This window comes from Bactrocera neohumeralis, chromosome 2, assembly GCF_024586455.1.
Source record: "Bactrocera neohumeralis isolate Rockhampton chromosome 2, APGP_CSIRO_Bneo_wtdbg2-racon-allhic-juicebox.fasta_v2, whole genome shotgun sequence".
NCBI lineage: Eukaryota > Metazoa > Arthropoda > Insecta > Diptera > Tephritidae > Bactrocera > Bactrocera neohumeralis.
This window is the reverse complement of record NC_065919.1, coordinates 83,241,480-83,253,735: the sequence shown is the minus strand read 5'-3', so window position 1 is coordinate 83,253,735 and position 12,256 is coordinate 83,241,480. Positions and strand designations below refer to the sequence as shown.

The 12,256-nt window shown below is 36.2% G+C and overlaps 1 pseudogene; it reads left to right on the top strand.

Moving 5' to 3' along the window:
• Nucleotides 1-10,460: 10,460 nt before the first annotated feature.
• LOC126764972 (uncharacterized) lies at nucleotides 10,461-11,229 on the top strand (annotated as a pseudogene).
• The last annotated feature ends 1,027 nt before the right edge of the window (nucleotides 11,230-12,256 follow it).

Genomic DNA, 12,256 nt, shown 5'->3' with positions numbered 1-12,256 from the left:
CGAAAGACCCACGGAGAAAATAATTTAAATTTTGAATATTTTTTTAACCGGTACAGCTAGATTTTGTTCGGTTTAAGTGTAGAATTTAATTCAGATTTTTTTGTAGGTTTATAGGTCAATTTTTTTTTGCAAAATTGAATTAGAGTTGCATTTAAATTTAGTGAATTATCTTGAATCATAGATATATTAATTCTTTTTTCATTAGAAATTACACTTATTTAACATTATCCTAAATGTAGGATATAATATGAAACTTCAGTTTCATAATATATTAGTTTGAATATAACAGCTTTCAATGTTGCCTACATTTAGGATCATACCTAAATAAAAAATAATTATTATCCAAGTCGCACAGCCGACATAGTGATCAGGTAAGTCAATTAAAAATACGAATAAAGGAATAAATATATGTATTTTCTTTAACTCCAGTTTTAGCGTGAAACCAAAATTGGTTTCAGTAATCCGGTACTTTCAGAAAACTTGACGATTAGCTTAGCTGGGATTGAAAAGTAAAGTGATTTGGAGGTTTTCCATTGTATTAAGTGTTCAGATTTGAAGAATAATAAGTGGTGGACTGAAAATCTGTTTTTGTTTGCACCTGTTCCGCTTATTAGTTCTTGCTTCAAGAGTTTAACCAAGAATCCTTGTTAAGGAACATTCGCTATCTCTAGCAATTTATTTTGAATACAATCATTTCCATTCTGTGACTCTTTCAAAACTAAGTGAATGTATTAGTATTAGAAAATAATTAAACCCTTCAGAAATAAAAAAGTTATCCTTATCAAACTTGAACAGTTGGAGGTGAGCTTCTTTAAGGATGGGTCAAAGAGAGAGGTTTACTGTCAGCAGCTCTATATCAACTGTAGCTTCAGACATCCTGACTATTGCAGTGTCTTCTAAGCCGCGGTTGCAGCTGTTAAGGTGGCAGTAGATCTGCTGCTCTAGAGTGCAGCCTTCTTCAGAGAAGATACCATTCCCTCAAAAAGCAGGGCGGCGATACTATCCTTGAACTCATATATTGTGCGCTCAGGGTTGGTCGATGAGGGCCTAACCTCGCTATCAATAGCATCGAGTGTCTTTGTATTGGTATGGTTGCCGGGATATAGCGGAATGGCAGGAAATTGTAAAGCTGGTGAGCTAGCAAGGAACGGCACCCTAGAACCGCTATCGGTAGAATGGGCGCGGGTCTGTGCTACCGTATCCTCTTGTGTTCTACTAACTACTAGAAAGCTGAGAAGCTTGGCCAGCACTGGGCCACCATCGGTACTTGCGCTGTCGCAAAAGCCTTTTGGCCCAAGATTGATCGCAAGACGTCTAATGATCTCTTTGCCCTCTGAAGGCAAGCCTCTCCCTAGTTGTGGGGCTTTTAAGAGGCCACTGGTTTTCATGCTGTAATCTTACAGATTTGCTGTATAGAAGAAGATGAGATGGAAACAACTCAACACTTCCATATTGATTGTCCTGCGTCTGGGAGGTCAATATTTAAACACTTGGAAGCGCATACCTTCAGACATCCCACCGAACTAGCGAGAGTTGAAATTACAAGTAAAAGCCTGTGAAAATTTGTTTTGGCTATTAAGCCTTTTGCTAAACTACAAGTACGAACACAGGAGTTCTGCTTTTCCATGGCTTCACAAAGCACTTCCTTACCTAACGTACTTGAACCACTTTAGTAAATATTTTGTAAAAGTTGGAAAATATTTTCTACAAAATTGTATTCATTTCAAAGGGACTTTCAGCAGATAAGCTTCTCTACAGGGCTACTGTGATACCAGAGTACTTAGCCAACCACACATACGGACACACATTGTTGCAGTATACAGTACCACAGAGTAAAGTAGTATATCTGTGGCTGGTCTTGCATTCGCAATGTTGCAAGGGAGTAACTGTATATGAACTGGTATGTGTAGGCGCGCACACACACACATACACATGTGTATTTTTAAGCATACTTTGTACTTTTGCGGGTGTTTGTATTTGTTTATGCGCGCTGCAATACAGTCTAGAGTTTCAGTTTTGTTTTGTTTACATAGCCTTATTTATCTTGAATCTTGGCAGCTTAATCTTGAGCTTGTTGACTTTCTTTGCTTTATCTCCTCTGCGCTTCTAACTGCAGTGTCTCTTATTTATTTTTTTCTATCTTCCTTCATTTCAATTCAATTCGCTTTTTGTTTAACGAGTTGCTGAACTTAATTCTTTATTTCCTATTTCCTGTGTTTATTGCCAATTGATTTTTCATCAGGTCTGCGTGAACTGACTTCCAATTGAGGTGTGAGTTCGAAAAGCAAGCAAATGAAGAATAATTTAAAACTTTACTTTGTGATTGGCTGCTTGGCGGCGGGGATTGTTGTGATTGTTGTAAGTGTGGGCTTGTTGATTTCAATTTCAAATTACGGAAATAAATAAATCAGAAGTTTGTGATTCTTTCATTAGTTGAAAGTCGGCAAAAAGTTACCTTATATTAGTTGGCATACATACATGCATACTTGTACATATATAAAAGTTTCTTCCATATTCCGGGAAAGCGTGGAAACGTACCTGCAAGAGAAGAGAGCGAAAAAGTTTTATCAGTAAAATTTGAAGTTTGTTAAAGTTTCAAAAGTTGTTAATCAGCTTTAAAATTACAGGACAAGAAAATTATTTTTGAAAGCATGACAATGTAAGAAATTAAAACAAAATACTTAAGCTAGGTTGATGTATGGTATTCTTACATTGTCATGCTTTTATAAATATTTCTCGTGTTAAAGTTTTTTGAAAGTCGGTTTGTCTGTTTCAAGTAAGGGTTACTTCGACAATTTCAATTAAACTTATTAAACTCATGGAAATTTGACTTCAACTTGAAGGTTCTTATTATTGGAACTTTGATATTTATGAATATTATACTTAAGGCGTTATAGCTAGTTGTAGATTTCAAAAGATCGATTTTTCGTTTAGCACGTACATATATCGATTTTATATATAGTTGAAATATGCTTGAGTCAATCAGGCAAATAGTTTCGGAAAAATTTGTATATTGTAAGATTTTAGTGTAATTGAACATAGTGGCGATCGGCTCACAAAAATTTACGCGAATTTTTCTCGAAACGCTGTTTTCAGAGTCAGTGAAGAAAATTTCTCTGAAACGGTAAGGTCGTTCGACTTCAAATCGCGTGCTACTAAGCTATATGTTAAGGTAAGGATCGCACGAACAAGGTTTTGGACCAAAATTTGGGTTTTTAAACGACTCTGAAGCGTAGAATTTTTTTTTAAGTTTTTGAAGTTGTCAGAAGTTAAAATATATCCTATTTTTTCGATCTCTATCTCTGCTTATCTATTGTAAGAGTATTTTTGGATTTGAAACGAGTAAAACCTAAAAATATTCCTCATCCACAAGCAACTTTTTTCGAAAATTTTACTGGAGACCAGCTACGCGATCGAGGAAATCCAAAATGTATCAATATTAATTTCCAATATTTTTTTTTGCGGGTGAGAGGGTGGAAAATGCCTTCCGCATCATCAGTGCTGTCGTCACAGCAACGATATGTGTCGCCTCCCTGGAACCACATTTGCATTACTTCTGGGTGGCGTTAGCAAAATTGTTGTGAATTTCTGAATAATCCCCCAGTTTGCTTCACTCTCCAGCATTACACTGATTAAATTGTCTGCGTTTATTGGACCAAGTGATGAAAGTTTGAAGACTGCGGTGCGATGCACTCTAGCCACCACCTTGCGCCGATTTTTTTTTTTAAGCACATCTGTCCAGAACTCAGCTCCGTAAATAGGACGCTGATTGGACATTAGTCTGCTAAGTTGGGTGGTGATTTTCGCTGAATTTCCTGCGGCGTGCTCTATTTGTACCCAGAAGGTTAGTCTGGGTCCAGTCTTACGCCTAGGTAGCTTACTGCTTTTTCTGTTCTAAGTATATCCGAAGTCGTTTTCATACTGATTTCGAGGGGTATCTGCTTATTTGTTAGCAGTAGTAGCGACTGAAGGTTGTGTGAGTCGAGCCATGCTTACGTCCGTATGCTGACCTGATTAAGCTTTCCTCGCGATTCTTGTGTGTCTTTTGCTGTAATTACTGCTGCAATGTCGTACGCGTAGCCAATTACGTAGGATTTTTCTGGAATTTAGAATTTTAGTATAACATCGTAGCTGATGTTCCACAAGTATCGGCCTAGAATGGACCCTTGTGCTGCTCTTGACGTAGCGACTATCTGTCGTAATCCCTCTCTAGTTTGGTACTAAGGCAGCTCCGCACCACAGCTCAAAGGTAGTCGGGGAATTTCAAAGCTTTTTTCAAATGCGTAGATCATATCCACCCATCTAACGCTGTTAAAGGCATTTCGGATATCTAAAATCGCCAGCAATACTATTCTTTTGTAGTTATGCCATCTACGCTGTACCGCTTCTGCACTTTCAATAACATATTTTATAGCTCCTGGAGTTGAACTGCTGGGTCTAAAGCCGTGTTCTGTAGGGGAGAGTCTTCGTTGATAGCTGCTTGGAGCCTAGGTGTATGTAAGTAGCCTTTCATAAGGCTTTACCGCTGTGTCAAGCGTGCATAGTGAACGGTATGCTGATGCCAAGTTGGGATCTATTTTTCCCTTACGGATTAACATCAATCCAATATTAAAGACATTAAATTTTATTGATCGAAATTTTTTTATCTATTAAACAAAATGCCTCTAAAAAAAAAATAATAATAAAAAATCTAACGAATGCGTTTTTTCCATGGAATGGGATATTTACATGAATGTTACTTCTCAGAATTTAATATACGAGATTTGATTAAAAATATATGTATTATGAGTTTTCAAAGTGAAATTCATTGAAGCATTTTATTTCATTTTTGATTAATAAGCGCAAGCATGCGAATAAAATCTTGTGAAATCCCATTTAGTCATAACTATAATTGGCTCAAGCATTCAAGCAACTAAGCGTGTTATCAGCAAATGGTCATTGACATATTATTTCATTAACTAAATGCAAAAAATAAGTTAAAAAACGCTTTAAAACAAATTATAATTATAAATTCTTGAAATGCAGAGAAAACCACAAAAGTAAAATACACATTTTTACAAGATGCTAAATGCAAATAAATCAGGGTAATAAAAGAAATTCCAAAAATATACAGTAAATCAAAACCCGCCACATGGCGTAAGCGCGGAATGCAAGTGGAATCGCAGCCAGCGATTAAATTGCATGCGGTTTTAAATGTGATTTTTTATCAAAATTAATTTATAACGCCATTTCACCATTTGCCGCCAACATTCTCTGCACAGTGCCACACTTCATTAAATCAGTTGAGTCACTTGACTTCGACTGCAACACACAATCGCGCGTCGGCTTATCTCGCTGCTAATAAGCGCTACACTTCAAAGTAGGGCCTGCAGCCGTCTTCAACAAGCTGCGAGTTCATTTAATGCTTGTAAATTCATTTCATGTTTGTTATGTGTGAGTACACATGTTATTTGCAGCTGTCACTAATATAATGGATAAGCCTGCATACACAAGCGCAAATAGTATTTATGCAACACAACCTGTCGCAGCACAGCTTGCTAGCTAAGATATCTTTGCGCATCGCACCCGCCGTTTGGATTATTGAAATTTCTTAGATCTTGCCACATCCGCCAACACATCGTCCTCTTCACTGTGTGCTGCCGCGGATGTTGCAGTCTCATAATCTGGTTTTTACTTTACTGATTTCTTGTGTTGCGACTTGTCGACTTGTGACGAGTTCTTTCAGCGTCACTGGCATAACTTGACAACACTTCCGGTTGCTTCCCCACTAAGTACTACAAGTGCTTGCAACATAATTTTCTTTGGAACTTTTCTTATTTTGCATCACTTTGCTAAACATTCCTTCAGTGACGCAGCAAGTATCTGCAAGTTTCCTTCGTTTTCTTCTTCCCTTTAAATTTCTATTACTTGCATTATGCCTGCAACTACAACGCGTTACAAGTTTATGATTTGTAGGTGCTACTCTATATATATATACATATATATTCCATGTGTCTGAGGATGTGTGCAGAAGAAGCCATTATGAAAGCTCTCGCCGAGTTTTGGTTGACAATACTTCGTGTAATGAAATTCCGCAGTCGTCAGTGGTTCCGAGGCGTTCACCGTTATTTGCTTAAGTAATCTTAACCGATTTCAGTACATTTTGTGATTGGTGGCATATTTTGTATTTTGTCAATTTGTAATTTGTAATTAGTAATTTGTAATTTTTAATTTGTAGTTTGTAATTTGTAATTTGTAATCCGCAGTCGTCAGTGGTTCCGAGGCGTTCACCGTTATTTGCTTAAGTAATCTTAACCGATTTCAGTACATTTTGTGATTGGTGGCATATTTTGTATTTTGTAATTTGTAACTTGGAATTTGTAATTTGTAATTTGTAATTTGTAATTTGTAGTTTGTAATTTGTAGTTTGTAATTAGTAATTTGTAATTCATTAATTTGGAATTTGTGATGTGTAATTTAGTAATTTTTAATTTAGTAATCAGTAATTAGTAGTTAGTAATTTTTAATTTGTGATTTGTAATTTGTAATTTGTAATTTGTAATTTGTAATTTGTAATTTGTAATTTGTAATTTGTAATTTGTAATTTATTAATTTGTAATTTGTAATTTGTAATTTATAAATTAGTAATTTGTAATTTATTAATTTGTAATTTGTAATTTTTAATTTGTAATTTGTAATTTGTAATTTGTAATTTGTAATTTGTAATTTGTAATTTGTAATTTGTAATTTGTAATTTGTAATTTGTAATTTGTAATTTGTAATTTGTAATTTGTAATTTGTAATTTGTAATTTGTACTTTGTACTTTATAATTTGTAATTTGTGATTTGTAATTTGTAATTTGTAATTTGTAATTTGTAATTCAGTAATTTGTAATTTGTCATTTGTAATTTGAAATTTGTAATTTGTAATTTGTAATTTGTAATTTGTAATTTGTAATTTGTAATTTGTAATTTGTAATTTGTAATTTGTAATTTGTAATTTGTAATTTGTAATTTGTAATTTGTAATTTGTAATTTGTAATTTGTAATTTGTAATTTGTAATTTGTAATTTATTAACTTTAAGTTTGTAATTTGTAATTTGTAATTCGAAATTTGTAATTTGTAATTAAATTTAACTATTTTAAATTTAATTTGTAATTCGAAATTTGTAATTTGTAATTTATAATTTGTAATTTGTAATTTGTAATTTGTAATTTGTAATTTGTAATTTGTAATTTGTAATTTGTAATTTGTAATTTGTAATTTGTAATTTATTAATTTGTAATTTGTAATTTGTAATTTGTAATTTGTAATTTGTAATTTGTAATTTGTAATTTGTAATTTGTAATTTGTAATTTGTAATTTGTAATTTGTAATTAGTAAAAATTTGTAATTTGTAATCTGTAATTTGTAATTCGTAATTTGTAATTAGTAATTAGTAATTTGTAATTTGTAATTTGTAATTTGTAATTTGTAATTTGTAATTTGTAATTTGTAATTTGTAATTTGTAATTTGTAATTTGTAATTTGTAATTTGTAATTTGTAATTTGTAATTTGTAATTTGTAATTTGTAATTTAATAATTTGTAATTTATTAATTTGTAATTTAACACTTTGCAATTTGTAATTTATTAATTTGTAAATTGTAATTAGTAACTTGTAATCATTTTTCACAGATAGCCATTTTACAAGTATTTTCATTTGTTTTATGCTCACCAGCAACGAGTTGCAGTTAAAACTGATAGCAATGGGGAGAAGTACGCGGGTGCAAGCGGCAAAAAATATCTGCGCTTGTGTGTTTGAGTTTGCAAGTCGCGCTACATTTTCAATTCAATCAATTTTCGCGGATTTCCTCTATTCATGCGGCCAAATGGGGCTTTATAAGTCTATGGGATGCTTGCTGTTGGTGGAACACCGCCTACACCATTCATCTGCACCACAGTCAACGGCTTGCCAGTACATTTGCGGCACTGTTTAACGCCTCCCCCTCCTTTAGCAACTCATTGAGAGTGCAAATTTAATTTAGCGTGCTCGCCGCTTTGCTTCAGGTAAAGCAATAAATGACACAAAGGCAACCTTGCAACCGAATGTATGCGTACAAAGGAGTTGGTTATACCAATGTTGCATACACTAAACCCCCACGTACACACATACACGCATTTCTAGCTGCAGATCTGCATGTCTGTTGGTGTGTGCTAGTGCAAGTCCGCATAAAATGTGTGGCTGGGTCGCAGCTGATTGTGGCAATGCGGAAGTTGCCGCAATGCGTGGCGCGGCAAAATCAATTTTAAATGCACATACATATGCACACACACACACACATATTTGCAATCACACTACATGGAAGTGTGTGTGGCGCTTTAGCCATTGCCAGCGTTGCCACATATGTAAGGTGCTCACTTTATTGCATTCACAAAATGCCGCATATTATTGCAATTGCAATAGACGCAATAACAACAGCAACAAAAACAATGCAATACAATAACAACGACGACAACAACAATGTTTGTTAGCTGAAACAACATTGTAACACTCCATTTATCCCTGCGTTGCTGGCGATGACGACGATAACGCTGATTACAACTACAACGCGACGACGCGTCAGTTTGGTTGGCAGCGAATGTTCGGCGCGGCGTGCGCAGACAATGTGCCACAAACATAGCTCGCTTGCATTTCACGCATACCAGCAGGCATTTTAGACGCACAAGAATATGCAGACGCATGCAGCGTTATATGCTTAAATATGTCTATGACCCAGCAGGAATAACTAAACTTTCTGGTTTTACAAAATCAAGCTTCATTTGTTGTTAAACACAATTTTTGTGTTTCCAACGGACTCGTTGAAAAGAAAAAAACCCGGTTTTACGGATTTTACTTTATTACGAATATAAGTTTCTGAGTGGTAAATAACATTCAGGGAAGGTCGTGAATTCATTGAAAACTTGCTTCATGGAAGTCGCTCTCCACCTCTGTTAATGACTAAGACATAGAAAGAGGTCAAGAATTAATGCTTGAAAATCATTGTGTGGGCGACTAAGAGATAACAAATGATCTCAACATCTTGTATGGATCGATACCACTCATGTTGGTTAAAGTTTTGATTAATGTTTGGTTAATGGTCGGTTAAAATTCTGTTAATATTTGGTTAATGTTCGGTTAATGTTTGGTTAATGTTTGGTTAATGTTTTGGTTAATGTTTAGTTAATGTTTGGTTAATGTTTTGGTTAATGTTTTGGTTAATGTTTTGGTTAATGTTTAGGTAATGTTTTGGTTGATGCTTGGTTAATATTTTAGTTAATTTTTTGGTTATTTTTTTGGTTAATGTTTGGTTAATGTTTTGGGTATGGAGCGTGCCAATACTATTAAAAAAACCTATTGCTGTTGCGGAGAAGACATTGGGTAGATATGCTTGACAACGTAGTAACTGGTAACGAAACGTGGGTTAATGAATACGACGTCTAAAATTTCCGTTAATCTAACGAATGGCGCTCCACAAATGTGCCGAAACCGAAGAATCCACGTCAAAGTTGGACAAAAATCTATGTGATGTCCATTATTTTCTTTGATTATATCTCTGTGGTTCACAATAAATTCATTCCATAGGTTCAAACGGTCAATAAGGAATACTACTTGGCCATTTTGTGGCGTCTACGTGAAGGAATTCGTCGTAAACGACTGGATTTGTGGGAAGAAAATTCATAAATTTTTCACCATCACTGCATTTTTACTTAATTGGGACTGTCTTTTTGGGCGAAAACGAAACAAGAATCATCTCTAGTGACTTTTTTCTGTCTTCGAACTGGAAAAAGTGCAATGGGAAAGCAGCTAGGAGTCTATTGAAGCCATTAAAGGTCATTCGCTAAAGGCGCCCATCGCAAGCCTGTAACATATGCATGCAAAATTGTATCAGGCGTTGGCATGCTAGTATTGGTTTTAGAGTCTTTTTCAAAGTGATCTTTATTATTTGCATAAAATACGTGAAAATGCGGCATTTTGTCAAGTCGGATCACTTAATATATGCTTTTAAATTTTGATAAAATTATTTTATATATAAAAAAAAATATAAATATTTTCAATTTCCCACAGGTAAGTTTCAGCGAGTATGTCTAGTTATGCCATATATTCGCCGGCACATGCGTGTGTATGGGTGTCTGTGAAAGTATGCATTTTCCTGCCACGCCACTTCCTTTGCAGGGCTCGCGCACATAATCTGCTGTGTATGCATAAGTGGTTTTCCCGCGTAAGCACACATATTTATGTAAGCAAACATGCGCATGTGTGCGTGTGTGTGGTTGCGAGCAAAGCAGATGATAAACTCGCTAGCGTTTGTTTGGTTTTGGCTTGTGTACTCTTTAGCGAATTTATCGATTGCAATATTTCGTTTATTAAATTTTGTTTGTTGCAAGCAAAGCAAGTGAAGGCTGACATGTTACCGTTATTTTAAATTTATGCTGCGCTGAAATTAGCTGGCTATACTCGTATGATACCTGAAAGCAAAGGTATGAAGGCGATGTTTGCCTTTACTAAAATTGAAGGCGAAATTGGGGTTTCACAAAGTTTACCATAAGATATGGGGTAATATGTGTCAGTTGGTGGTTGGTGGTTGGAGAACAAACTAAAATATCAGATTATACAAAATGTTGGTGAATGTTAAAAAAATTGTATATAGTTAGTAAATCTGGTAATAATCAGTTATCTTCATATTAAAAACTTTTTTTTCGTGTGTAAGAAAAGACAAATGAGAAGATATTAAGGGAATAAGAAGCTAAGCAAGAATGGGAAGGCAAAAGCGAGATACAGGGCGACGGTCGGAATATGCAACTATCACAAAGTCAAGTCCAACCTGAAGGAAAAAGAGGTGAAACGGCTGGATTGGGCTAGAGAGAGGTGAAGAACGGCCGGGAACACCTCGACACTCGTACTAGGTGAAATGCCTCGGACCCAGCGTATGCCAATCGGATTGAAGAGCACAACGCTAGAAACAGGCAGCGCTCTCTAAGGCGCCCTCGAAAAAGAGGAAGTGCAAAGACATAGCCAAAAAAGTAGACGTCAAGCACAATGAGATTGCCAAACGGCATTTCACCGCCACTCTCATAGACCGCAGTAACCCGCTAGGACAAATGTCACAGGAGCGGTAGAAAATAGTGAAAATGAAGAAGTTATTGGAAGCCCTCTTCTCGAGAATGGACGTCCAACCGAGCGCACCCATGCCGATGGAGCAAGATGGCTTTGCTGTGTCAAAATCTTAAAATGCAACGACGACCCGACGCTAACATGGGTAAAGGAAGCGGTCAGAACGCTTCCAAACTAGTGGGAGCGAGACTGGAAATGGTAGACCGCGGCAGTATTCCATCGGTGCCCAAAGCGAAGGATTATCCGTCGCATGGTGGACCAGAAACATGCTTTGAAGCTGCTACAAAGCAGAGTCCGGGCGTGCCAACTAGCGATTATGGGGTGTTAAGCGTGGCGAAATCCATTAACGAAGATGGAGGCCGAAGCTACATCCTCCAGATCAATAAGACGGCCGAGAATCTTCTGTACGCGAGGTTCGGGAAGATGGCGTGAGGCGTGGGAGGCGTGTTCTTTCGCCTCAAGAAGCGCCACCGCGCGGACGGTAATAAAAACAAGTTGGAGACGGGTGAAGTAGAAAAGGTTCTGGGAATAGAAGGGATCATGGCTACTTCACTTGTGGTACAGGAGGTAGAGGTGGAGGAAAAACTCCGTCAGCAGCCTGATGGTTCAAAACCAAGAACTGAGGGTACTCCAAGTGAACCTCCACAAAAGTAAGATCGCCGCTGCCGAGCTTTTTCTCAATCTGGTTCTAGACCTACCCCAATCTAATGAGCATATGCAGCAACATTTCTTAGGATCAGACCCTCTCACATGTCATCATTCTATGCTGGACATTTCCTTTATTTTGCTTCGAAACTGAATCGTTTCTTGCAATGAAAGAAAAAATACTGAAAATACACATGAAGTCCAAGCAGAAACGATCTCCCTCTAGAGCCCCGCCAACAGCTACAGTCAGCTATCCCTTTAAGGCCTTCAAAAACAAAGAAGCATAAAAGCAGCGATTCCATTACGAATTTACTGCAGCGCAACACATCAAACGCTGTCATCCAGAGCACACAGTAAACAGCATAAACAATTCTTTATTATGGACTTAATCCCTTATTTGAGCGCAATTATTTTATTTTTACAATTTCTCTTATTTATTTCCAAAGCACAGAAATGAAGCCAATATAAAATTATGGTCAATAAAACGTGTTGATGTTT